Source organism: Cervus elaphus, chromosome 17, assembly GCF_910594005.1.
Source record: "Cervus elaphus chromosome 17, mCerEla1.1, whole genome shotgun sequence".
NCBI lineage: Eukaryota > Metazoa > Chordata > Mammalia > Artiodactyla > Cervidae > Cervus > Cervus elaphus.
In genome coordinates this window covers 7,148,884-7,162,125 of record NC_057831.1, presented here as the reverse complement: position 1 = coordinate 7,162,125, position 13,242 = coordinate 7,148,884, and the positions used below count along the sequence as shown (strand labels likewise).

General features: G+C 42.9%; 1 long non-coding RNA gene across 1 annotated transcript in view; it reads left to right on the top strand.

Moving 5' to 3' along the window:
* LOC122673618 overlaps positions 1 to 7,302 on the top strand; it is a 74,322-nt gene extending 67,020 nt beyond the window's left edge. Inside the window, exon 3 of the long non-coding RNA XR_006334751.1 lies at positions 7,191 to 7,302. This is a non-coding gene — a long non-coding RNA (uncharacterized LOC122673618). The remainder of the gene's footprint in view (positions 1 to 7,190) is intronic.
* The last annotated feature ends 5,940 nt before the right edge of the window (positions 7,303 to 13,242 follow it).

Sequence of the window (13,242 nt, the reverse complement as noted above, 5' to 3'; positions counted from 1 at the left end):
GTTGCTCCTCAGGCCTGATTTCTCCTTCTACCTACAAGCAGGCTGAGGTCTCCCTGAACTGTACTCCAGCTTTATTCATTTCTATTGTATTTCCTCTACAGTACTGAGCTCAGTTGTTGTAATAGATTTCTCAGTTTTCTGAGGAAAAGGAGAATTTCTTATTAATTTTGATACTCACAAACAACTATCCCAGTGACCAGTATATAGCAGTTGCTCCATTAGGTATGTATGTTGAATTCCTGATTAAAACTAAAGCTACTGAGCCCCTGCTTATTGCAACTAGAGAAAGCCCACACAGCATGAATTTTAGTCATCTGTGATAATGAAATTTATAAAAATTTAAACAGTGCAAAAGCTAGCATCAGTTCCTCATTGGTAGTTAAGTTGTTTTAATAGATCCCCCTGAGGACTTTTCCCATTCAAGTATTTTGTGATTTAAAAAATGTTCAGTTTTGTTCACACTTTGAAACAGTTAACTGACAGAGATATGAGTAGATGGTAGGAAAAAAATTCAGAAGAATCTAGGAATTCCTAGATTTCTAGATAAATTCCATAATTTATAAACTGAAAAATCAGTCCTTTAGTAGATAATAAACTGTGTAATTTCTTGTGAAGTTATTTCCATTCCTTTGGTGAAAGTGAAAGTCACTCAGCTGTGTCCAACTCTTTGCAACCCCGTGGACTATACAGTCCATGGAATTATCCAGGCTAGAATACTGGAGTGGGTAGCCTTTCCCTTCTCCAGGGGATCTTTCCAACCCAGGGATCGAACCCAGGTCTCCTTCATTGCAGGCAGTCTTTACCAGCTGAGCCACAAGGAAAGTCCAAGAATACTGGAATGGGTACCCTATCCCTTCTCCAGGGGATCTTCCCGACCCAGGAATCAAACCATGGTCTACTGCATTGCAGGCAGATTCTTTACCACTGAGCTATCAGGTATTTACATGTATTTTAATGGTTCTTTGTTTTTATATTTCTGAGCAATTTCAATCATATAAAACTTTAAAGATTTTTATTCACAGAAGTATTGCATTTTTTTAGCATGTTCTGTGAAAAACTTCATTCAGAACTGGAATTATTAAAATTAATATTAATCTCTAGAGATATATTTTTCAGCAGATGAGAGAATACTTAGGCTATTAAACCTAATTCATAAATCACTATGTAGGGTAACGAGACTTTAATGTTCTCTTCAATTTTTCCATTAACTTGAAGTGTCCAGGGCTTTTAAATAAGTTATTTTGGTACAATCACTATGGGACAAATATGACTCTGTTGCTATGGAAAACTTACTCCTTAAATGTGCATTTTCCCTTCTATATTGAGATCTCTTAATTCCTTTTCCATACTCCCATAATATAACATATCAAAGACTATAAGTATTCTAACACTTTTCTGTTATGATTATTGATATGTAAAATATGTATCAGAGAGTATGGTAATTAAAATTAAAAATGAAGAAGAAGTAAAAGTTTAGCTTTTTAAAGGTAACAGTATTGTAGCTACCAAGAATCAGAGCCCACCATTAATTCTATAAACTACTAAAACATTTGTATGTCATAATCCAAATATAATAATGGCCTGATTTATATAACTTGATAGAAAAATTGGAAGTTTGAATTTTAAATGTGTAAATCAAAGTTCCCAGAAGTGATATGTCTGAATATTTAGTACCACATAATGCTCCAAGAAGATAAATTTGAGAAATGCATTCTTAGAAATTCAGCTTGTATGTTATATATGTCTTATAGTTATGAAAGCTGTTTAATCTAGTTTAACACTTTACTAACTTGATATTGAAACAGTTATTTTAATAATTAACATATTAGTTGATTTTGGAAATCATTTAACCAAACTCACTGTAAGAAATATTGCAGTATGTCAGTAATCTAAAGCTAATGTAGTAATATGTACTTATTTATTAATTTTTGGCTGTGCTGGGTCTTCATTGCTTTATGGGTCTTTCATAGCTGTGGTGAGAAGGGGCTATCTGATTGCAGTGCACAGTGGTGGCTTCCCTTGCTGTGGAGCGTGGATTATAGGGTACATGGGCCTCAGTATTTGTGACGCGTGGGCTCAGTAGTTGCAGCTTGTGGGCTCTGGGGCACAGGCTCTAGCTAATTGTGATCTACAGGCTTAGTTTCTCTTAGGCATGTGGGATCTTCCCAGACCAGGGACTGAACCCATGTCTCTAGCATTGGGATTCTTCACCACTGAGCCACCAGGGAAGCCCAATAATATGAACTTTTATCATGATATAACTTCCAATTTACTTCTATGGATTTGCAAATATTTGCATCAAACAATTGAACATAACTTTAAAAGGTGAACAGGTAGAATTATTTCCGAATTTTTTTATTCTCCAATCACGTAGTAAGATTAGCTTCTAAAAATAAAGCCTGAAGATTGAATGTAATATTTTGGAGGATATTTTAACAATAGGTAGATTAGGTAATCTGAAAATCCTCCCAATAAAAATGCCAAATTTAAAGCAAAATAAGATGAATATATTTGAAAGAATAGCTGGAATTACAGTAAAGTGAGGGAAGTCCTTTTGGGTCACAGAGAAAGGTGGCATGTGAAGCAGGCTTTCCTGGATTGAGGTTGTAGATAGGTGAAACCTAGGAGACAATCTGAGAGCTGATTTTGTTGGAGCGCTGGAAAAGGAGGGCTAAGGGAAAAGTAGGGAGTTAGTTTGGGTTTTAATGGTGATCCAGCTATAGGTTCTTCTCATGATGAGTGTATAGAATCATACTCTGTGTATATCAGGGCTTTTGGAGGTCTACCCTTCAGGGAAATGGTGGCTGAGAGAAATCTACTCACTTGGACAGTGTGATGATAGGAAGCTTGTTGGGGTAGTCATAGGCCCTGTATGGAAATAACCTGATTTGCTGAGGATTTGTTAACATGGATCAACCCATACAAGTTTAGGTTTCGAGTACCTGTGAGGTCCAGGAAACCCCAAGCTAACAAATTAACAAAACAAGTGGTCTTTACTTCACACCTACTAGGATGGCTGTAATCAATAAAACAGAAAGTAACAACTGTTAGCCAGGATGTGGAGAAATTGGAAGCCTCATGTATTGTAGTGGGGATGTAAAATGATGGAGCTGCTAAGGTAAACTGTGTGTTGGTTCCTCAAAAAGTTAAACACAACATTGCCATATGGCCCAGCAATTCCCTTCCTAGGTATGCATCTAAACAAATGAAAAGCCGGGACATAAGTATTTGTACACCAATTTTCATAACAGTTCAGTTCAGTCGCTCAGTCGTGTCCAACTCTTTGTGACCCCATGGACTGCAGCACGCCAGGCCTCCTTGTCCATCACCAACTCCCGGAGTTGAATCAGACTCATGTCCATTGAGTTGGTGATGCCATCCAACCATCTCATCCTCTGTCATCCCCTTCTCTTCCTGCCTTCAATCTTTCCCAGCATCAGAGTCTTTTCAAATGAGTTAGTTCTTCTCATCAGGTGGCCAAAGTATTGGAGTTTCAGCTTCAACATCAGTCCTTCAAATGAATATTCAGGACTGATTCCTTGAGGATGGACTAGTTGGATCTCCTTGCAGTGCAAGGAACTCTTAAGAGTCTGCTCCAACATCACAGTTCAAAACGCATCAATTCTTCGGCGCTCAGCTTTCTTTATAGTCCAACTCTCACATCCGTACATGACTACTAGAAAAACCATAGCCTTGACTAGACAGAGCTTTGTTGGCAAAGTAATGTCTCTGCTTTTTAATAAGATGTCTAGGTTGGTCATAACTTTTCTTGCAAGGAGTAAGCATCTTTTTATTTCATGGCTGCAATCACCATCTGCAGTGATTTTGGGGCCCCCCAAAATAAAGTCTGTCACTGTTTCCACGGTTTCCCCATTATTTGCCAGGAAGTGATGGGACTGGATGCCATGATCTTAGTTTCCTGAATGTTGAGCCTTAAGCCAACTTTTTCACTCTCCTCTTCCACTTTCATCAAGAGGCTCTTTTGTTCTTCTTCACTTTCTGCGATAAGGGTGGTATCATCTGCATATCTGAGGTTATTGATATTTCTCCTGGCAATCTAGATTCCAGCTTGTGCTTCTTCCAGCCCAGCTTTTCTCATGATGTACTCTGCATGTAAGTTAAATAAGCAGGGAGACAATATACAGCCTTGACATACTCCTTTTCCTATTTGGAACTAGTCTGTTGTTCCATGTCTAGTTCTAACTGTTGCTTCCTGACCTGCATACAGGTTTCTCAAGAGGCAGGTCAGGTGGTCTGGTATTCCCATCTCTTTCAGAATTTTCCACAGTTTATTGTGATCCACACAGTCAAAAGCTTTGGCATAGTCAATAAAGCAGAAGTAGATGTTTTTCTGGAACTCTCTTGCTCTTTTGATGATCCAGCAGATGTTGGCAATTTGATCTCTGTTTCCTCTGCCTTTTCTAAAACCAGCTTGAACATCTGGAAGTTCACAGTTCACGTATTGCTGAAGCCTGGCTTGGAGAATTTTGAACATACTTTGCTAGTGTGTGAGATGAGTGTAATTCTGTGGTAGTTTGAGCATTCTTTGGCATTGCCTTTCTTTGGGATTGGAATGACAACTGACCTTTTCCAGTCCTGTGGCCACTGCTGAGTTTTCCAAATTTGCTGGCATATTGAGTGCAGCACTTTCACAGCATCATCTTTTAGGATTTGAAATAGCTCAACTGGAATTCCATCACCCCCACTAGCTTTCTTCATAGTGATACAGCATTGTGCAAAACAGCTGAAAGGTAGAAACCACCCAAGTGTCTATCAACAAATGGATGGATAAACAAAATGTGATTTATACTCCACTATGGAAAGGGATGAAATCTTGATATATGCTACAACATGGATAGACACTGATAATATTTTAAGTGTAATAAGCCATACATAGAAAGGCAAATATTGTATGATTCCTCCATTTATACCTCCATTTATAAGAGGTATCTAGAATAGGCAAATTCATTGAGATAGGAAGTAGAATAGAGGTTAACAGAGGTTGCGGGAGTAGGAAAGGGAGAGTTATTGTTTAATGGATACAGAATGGCTGGAGGCAAAATGTTTTGAGCATAACAGTAGTTCACCCAACACTGAGAATTTATGTAATGCCACTGCACTGTTGTTGGAAATATAAGTGGGTACTGCCATTACAGAAAGACTCTACTATGGAGGTTCCTCAAAAAAAAAAAAAATTTGGTAAAGAAAGATAGAACTACCACATGATCCAGCAGTTTCACTTCTGGGTATTTATTCAAAGGAAATTAAAGCACTCTTTTAGATATCTGAACTCCCATGTATATTGCAGCATTATTCACAATTATTCCAAGACATGGAAACAACCTGTGTCCTTAAATGGAGTAATGCTTAAATAAAATGTGGTATGTGTATTCAACAGAATATTATTCAGCTGTTAAAAAAGGAGATCTTGCCATTTGTGACTATGTAGATGAAACTTGAGGGCATTAAGCTAAGTGAAATAATTCAGACGAAAACAAATGCTGTATGAGGTCACTTACATGTGGCATCTAAAGAGGTTGAAGTCGTAGAAATGGAGAATAGAGTGGTGGCTGCCAAGGGCTGGGGTTGGGGGAAATGAGGGGATATTGGTTAAAGAGTGTGAACTTCCCATTGTAAGAGGGGTACATTCTGAGGCTGTAATGTGCAACATGGTGACTATGGTTTCCAATACTGTATTGTATGCCTGAAATTTGCCAAGAAAGCATATCTTAAATGTTCTCATCATCACCACCACCACAACAACAAAATGGTACTTATGTGAGGCGAAGGATGTGTTAGTTAATCTTATTGTGATGAACATTTTGCAATGCATGTGTATTAAATGTGATGGTTATCACATTGTACACTTTAAAATTATCCATTGTTAAGTATCAATTATATCTCAGAAAAGTTGGAGAAAAGAATGTAATTTTAATTTCACCTACCTTACTGTTATGGACTGAATGTTTGTCTCCCCCAAATTTACATGTTGACATTCTAACCCAATGTGATGGTATTAAGAGCTTTTAGCTTTGAAAGGTGATTAAATCGTCAGCATGGAGTCCTGATGAATGGGATTAGCGCTCTTATAAAGGATACCTCAGAAAGCTCTATACCATGCAGGACACAGCAAGTGAGCTCTCGCCCGACACTAAATCTTTTGGGACATTGATCTTGGACTTCCAGACTCCATAACTGTGGGAAATAAATGTTTGCTATTAAAGCCATCTGTCTATGGTATTTTTGTTACAGCAGTTCAAATGGACCAAGATACCGATAACCAAAGTTTCTTGGGTACTCTCAGGGGTTCAGACTACAATTTGAAAATCATACTTTGAGAATAAGATTATATGACTAGATTAAAAGCACAGTTATATGCCATTCATAAGAAAAATGTCTAAAGTGTAAGTTGAAAGTATTTACTAGGGTGACAGAAAATAGACCAAAAAATATGCATGTGTTGTTAGAATCAGGCTAGGTAGGCTTTAAGGCAAAATGCATTACTAAATATAAAGAGAGCAACAATATTATGGTTAATATTCTTCAGGAATGTCTAATAATCCTAAATTTATAATGAACCTAATAAACTATCATCTCACTATATAAAGACAAATTTAACAAAGACATAATGATAGTGAAATGTATTACCATAAGGGCTTCCCAGTGGCACTAGTGGTAAAGAACCTGCCTGCCAAAACAGGAGACGTAAGAGATGCAGGTTCAATTTCTGGATCGGGAAGATCCCCTGAAGGAGGGCATGGCAACTCACTCCAGTATTCTTGCCTGGAGAATCTCATGGACAGAAAAGCCTGGCAGGCTACAGTCCAAAGGGTTGCAAAAAGTCAGTCATAACCAAAGCAACTTAGCACACACTCACATATTACCACATAGTGTAATATGTTGACATGTATCTGTAATTACTAGCTTCTCAGAGAAATGAACAACAAAGTAAACAAGCTTGTTCTAATTGACCTACAGATATGCTGACACTGTAACTGATGCCAGATATTTCATAAAGTGTGTGAGTTTAACCTCCGTATGCTGAAGGTTAAAACTGTGGCTCTCAGAACCTTATGTTCCCATTGAGATGCTTCCTAATAAAGATTGAATTAATTTAAGGGGAAATAATTTAGGCTCTAGGATTCTTAATTAACTCTTTTGAGTATTGAGACATTTTATTGCACTTTTAGGAAATACTGCTTGAAGTGACTACTGAAAAGATGCTGCTGCTGCTGCTGCTGCTGCTAAGTCGCTTCAGTTGTGTCCGACTCTGTTTGACCCCATAGACGAAAGCCCACCAGGCTCCACCATCCCTGGGATTCTCCAGGTAAGAATACTGGAGTGGGTTGCCGTTTCCTTCTCCAGTGCATGCATGCATGCTTAGTCGCTTCAGTCGTGTCCGACTCTGTGCGACCCCATGGACTGCAGCCTGCCAGGCTCCTCTCTCCATGGGATTTTCCAGGCTTGAGTACTGGAGTGGGTCTCCATTGCCTTCTTCAAAAAGATGCTACAGCTACTCAAAATAAGTATAGCTTTCCCTACTCAGAATAAGTATAGCTTTCTTCTAATAAAGAATAGTGAGGAAACTTCTCTATGCTCAAGAACGTGGAAGTAAAGAAATAAGATTGCCTCTCAGAGATAAATTATTAAATCAGTTCATACCGGATCAGAAAAAGAGATATTCAAGAATTCACTTCTCCCTGTTCTGCCTGTAGTCCGAGTCCCCGGTCGGGAAAGAAGACTCCTCGAAACAATGCAACTCGCAATAGGGGAATTTATTACTGACTGGAGCCAGGGCCTCCTGCCCTCACCAGGTGTGTGAGGACGAAAGGCCCCGAGCCCCAGTTCTCTCGGGTATTTATTAGGTCAAAATAAGCAGCAGGTAGTTGGCGCAATCGGATTGGTTACACAGTGGGTGGTTGGCGTAAGTGGATTGGTTACACAGTTGGAAGGTAATTTTTGTTGGCCCAACGTGGGGCTTTCAGCTTTCCCCTGATAGGTTCCCTTTTTTCTGGCTAGGCATATGTTGCTTGGCTGGCTCCAGGAGGCCTGATAATTATGTTACCCTGGGAAACCAGGCCTACTCCTAATCTAGGCTGCCTGCCATGGCATTAGCCGTGACAGCCTCACATTTCCCCCTGTCTGTTGTTCAAGTAGAGGAATCTTCTTCTTTGCCCTGTGAAATTGACTGATATTGTTGTCTCAATATCATAATGTGGATGGTATTTAGGCGCTCCCTAATAAATGAGATCAGACGGTTTAAAATGCATGGACCAAAGGTCAGTAAGAATATTAATATTATGAGTGGACCCAGGAGGGTGGAAATCAAACTGGTCAACCAGGGGGAGCGCTGAAACCAAGGTTTAAACCAACCTTGTTGGGCTTTTTGTTCTCTCTTTCGCTGGGCTAGTCCCTCTCTTACTTTCTGGAGAGATTTTTGTACCACCCCTGAATGGTCGATATAGAAACAGCATTTTTTTCCCAGTGCTGCACATAATCTTTCTTGTAGAAACAACAAATTTAAACCTCTCTTATTCTGTAACACTACTTCAGCAAAGGAGCTCAAGGATTCTTGGAGGTGCGAAATGGACTGTTTCCGTGGTTTCGCAACCCCAAGTGGCGCAATAAAAAGAGTCAACTCCCCCACATTTTTCAATTTGGTTTCGATCTCTTTTTCCCCCCCAGGCAGACATAGACAGGCACCTGTTCGTAGTACTGTGGGCCTTTTTGCTCACAGTTACAGGTGAACAGACCTAAAGAGCCGTGGGCAAAGAACTTGGTCAGTTGGTGGGGACCAAACCCACTACCGTCAGCCGCCAGCACGCACAAATCAAAGGTCAGTACTGGCCACCATGTCCCTTTGGGGGCCACTTTGGAGCTCGAATTAAGCACTTCTCCAGTCTCAGGATTGTAGATCATCTAAGTCAGGTTAGCCGGCTGATGGGGGTTGTGGCTGGTTCCTCCTGGGCCGATGAAAACTGTTATTAGCAGGAGAGTTAAGAGGGCTCTCGTCGTACGAGTTTCAGTTTTAAAGGATGTGACGGGTGAGGTCTTGCCTCCCCTTCTGCTTGCATCCTCTCTTGTTCTTCCGGGGTGGCTTGCCACAGGTGATTGCAGTTAACCCTGGGCCCGATCCCATCGACCTTAACAGCAGTAGGAGTGGTAAGGAGAACAACATAAGGGCCTTTCCATCTAGGTTCTAATGCTTTAGACTGGTGTTGTTTTACCTAAACCCAATCACCCGGGCCAATATTATGTGAGGGGATGGTTCCCTTGCTTGTTCCCTCGTGTATCTCTCGAATTAATTTTTAAACATGGCTATGCACCTTGCTTAATGCCATCAGTGTTTGCTGGAATTGTCCCAAGGTAGGGGGTGGTAGGCATTTTCTCTCGAATATAGGACACACAGGAGGGGGTCTTCCATACAGAATCTCAAAAGGGGTAAGATTCAGCTTATAAGGGGGTGTTACGCGCTCTAAAGAGTGCGTAGGGAAGGAGGGTCACCCAGTCCCCACCAGTCTCTATTGCCAACTTTGTCAAAGTTTTTTTTAGGGTCCGATTCATTCTTTTAACCTGTCTTGAGCTCTGGGGATTATATTCACAATGTAACTTCCATTTTGTCCCCAGAGCTTGGGCTAGCCCTTGTACAATCTGGCTCACAAAGGCAGGTCCGTTATCAGAGCCCATAGTCACTGGCAGCCTGTACCTAGGCACTATCTCTTCTAAGATCTTTTTTAGCAACGACTGTTGCTGTCTCTCCCTTAGTGGGGAAGGCTTTTACCCACCCCGAGAAGGTATCTACAAGAACCAACAGATAGCGATACCCGTACTTGCCTGGCCCTACCTCAGTGAAATCTATCTCCCAGTGTTGCCCTGGCTCTTCCCCTCGGTACCTCGTTCCAGTGTGCTGCCTTTTCTGTCCTCATCAGCTGGCACACTTTGCAAGCCTGGATTATCTCTCGTACAGTTGTATTTTGTCGAGGGAACCTCAGGCAGGCCATCTGGAGAAGAGTCAGGTCTTTTTTTTCCTCAAGTGTGTAGTTGTGTGCAGGTGTTCACATAGGTGATGATCCAGGATGGCAGGCAATATCAGGTTGTTTTTTTGATCTCGGTACCATCCATCTTTGTCATCTTTCTGGAGGGTGGTATCCTCATTGATCCAAATGAGGTCAGGGAGGGAATAGTCGGGGACTGAGGCAGACTCCCCATACCAGGAGGTGGAAGTCCCATGGCTAATGTGGGGGCGGCGTAGTCCCAGCTGGCCGCTTTTAGTAGGGCCCGTCTGAGTGTCTGGAAAGCCTGTTTTATTGGCTCAGTCCAAGTCCAGTTTGGGGTCTCTTTACTTCCCTCATACAAGGGCCGGGCCTTCTCAGCAAACCCCATGATCCACAGTCTACAATATCTAACAGTCTCCAGAAACTCTCTCATCTGGCGGGGGGTCTTGGGCTCTGGTATCTGCAATATTGTTTCCTTCATGGCCTGAGTTAGCCACCTTTGCCCCTGCCTGATCTTATACCCCAAATAGGTGACCTCTTGCCGAGATATTTGCGCCTTCTTTGCGCTAGCACGATATCCCAAGGTGCCTAGAGTCTGTAAGAGGTCACCGGTGGCACGGCTGCATGCCTCCTCTGTGGTTCCAGCCAACATAAGGTCATCCACATATTGCAGCAGGATGACCTCTGGGTGGCGAGTCCGATATTCATAGAGGTCTTCACTCAAAGCCTCATTAAACAAGGTAGGGGAGTTTTTTTTTTTGAACCCTTGTGGGAGGCGGGTCCAAGTTTGTTGTACTACCGTTTGGCCTTCCCCCTCAGTCCACTCAAAGGCAAATATCTCCTGGCTCTGGGCCGCCAGGGGTAGGCTGAAAAAAGCATCTTTCAAGTCCAACACAGTGTACCAAGTGTACTCAGGCAGCAGACTGCTCAGGAGGGTATACGGGTTGGGGACAGTAGGGTGTATGTCACTCACCCGCTTGTTGACTTCTCATAGGTCCTGGACAGGTCTGTAATCCGTACTCCCTGGCTTCTTCACCGGTAGTAAGGGGGTGTTCCAAGGGGATTGGCACCGCTTGAGAATTCCGGCATCCCTGAGCCGCCGAATGTGGGGAGTGATCTCCCGCCAAGCCTCCTGGCTCATAGGATATTGTTTCACCCTCACAGGAGTCGCCTCGGCTTTTAGTTTGATAACGACCGGATGTCTCTGTTTAGCCAGTCCCATTCCTGCTGTTTTTGCCCATGCCAACGGGTATTTGTGGACCCACGGTTGTATATCTGGTGTTATAACCTCTGAGGGCTCAGGCACAAAAAGTCTGTATTCATCTCTTAAAGCTAGAGACAAGACATGTATCGGCTGTCCAAGTCCATCCGTGACTGACATTCTCCCAGGGTCAAAATGGATCTGAGCATTAACTTTAGTCAACAAGTCCCGTCCAAGTAGAGGGGCTGGGCATTCTGGTATCACCAAAAACGAATGGGACACCTGATGGGTCCCCAAATTTACTTTCCGTTCTGTGGTCCAACAGTATTTTTTTTGTCCCCGTGGCTCTCTGCACCAAGCTGGTTTTCTTAGACACTGGTCCCAGTTTTTGATTTAAAACAGAGTGTTGGGCGCCAGTGTCCACCATGAAGCCAACGGGTTTCCCCTCCACATGTATGGTTACCCAGGACTTGGGGAGGGGTGCCGAGTCTTGACTCCCCTAGTCACTGTCTTCTCCCACATATAGAACTCGAGTTCCAGGGGAAATTCTCTCTCTTTGGGTTGTTCCTCTCTTCAGGTCCCTCTTAGGGCACTCCTTTTTCTAGTGCCCCCATTCTTTGCAGTAAGCGCACTGATCTTTCTTTAGGGCCTGCCTTTTTGGTCTCTCTTTTTCTCCCATCTGGGGGCCTTGAGGCTCCCTCAGTTCTGTTCCGGCCTTTATCCCTGCAGAAAGAATCTTGGCTAGCTATCTCTGGTTCTTCCGGTTTTCTTTCGCCCTATGTTCCCTATCTTTTTTTCTGATCTTCTCAGCTAGTTCCCTTTCTTCCTGACGAAGTCGTTCTTCCCTTTCTTCTGGGGTCTCCCTATTATTAAATACCTTTTCAGCTGCTTTCAGTAAGTCTTGTATTGTCTGTTTTCTTAACCCCTCTATCTTTTGTAATTTTCTCTTAATATCTGGGGCTGCCTGATTCACAAACACTAGTAGAACTGTAGCACGTGATTCCTCAGCCTGGGGGTCCATGGGTGTATATTGCCTGAAGGCTTCCATTAGCCTCTCTAAGAAGGCTGACGGGCTCTCAGTGGGCTCTTGCCTTACTAAATTTACCTTTGCCAAATTTGTCGGCTTCTTAGCTGCGGCCTGCAGGCCAGCCATTAGAGTCTGGCGGTACACTCGGAGATGCTCCCTACCTTCCACTTGCTCAAAATCCCAGTTAGGCCGCAACAGAGGAAACCCCTCATCCACGAGAAGAGGCTGGGCGGTTGGTCTCCCGTCGACCCCCGGGACCCGTTTCTGCTCCTCTGCCAGGATTCGCTCCCATTCTTCCATGGTGAAGAGCACCTGTAACAGCTGCTGGCAATCATCCCAGGTGGGGTTATGAGTGAACACAATGGAATCTAAGAGGTTAATGAGGCCTTGGGATTTCTCCGAAAAAGGAGGATTTTGGGTTTTCTAATTATACAGATCACTCGTGGAAAAGGGCCAGTACTGATAGGTTTGCTCTCTGTCTGGGCTAGCTGGTCCCACCCGGACGGGGAGTGCCTGTACAGTAGATGAAGGTAACTCTGGGTCCCCATGATCTTGCTCACCCCTATTTTTTCTATTTTTTCTCCAGGGTTGGGATTCCCTTGTCCCTTCTGATTCATCGGGGTGGGGGGGGGGGCTCTTCCCCCCGGGGGGCTCCTGCAATGGAGGAGGGGCATATGGTGGGGGCCTAATTTCCGTCTCCAAGTCAATCAGGTTCCAGTCCGAGGATTCCTGCAAGACCGGTTTTGGGCCCTTATTCTTGGCTTCCTCTGGGGGAGTGGGAGTTTTTATAACCAGGGCCTGTACATTAGGAGAATCAGGGAGTTTGTGAACAAAAAGTTTTAACCATTCGGGCGGATCTTTTGCTAGATCTTGCCAGACCATAACATATGGGACTTGGCTCGGGTGGCCCCAGGGATCAGGAGCCATAACTTTTTTTTTTCACCGCCCGAATAATAGAAGGTTGAAAAGTTCCCTCTGGAGGCCATCTAACTTGGAAGGTGGGCCACTCTGCAGAGCAA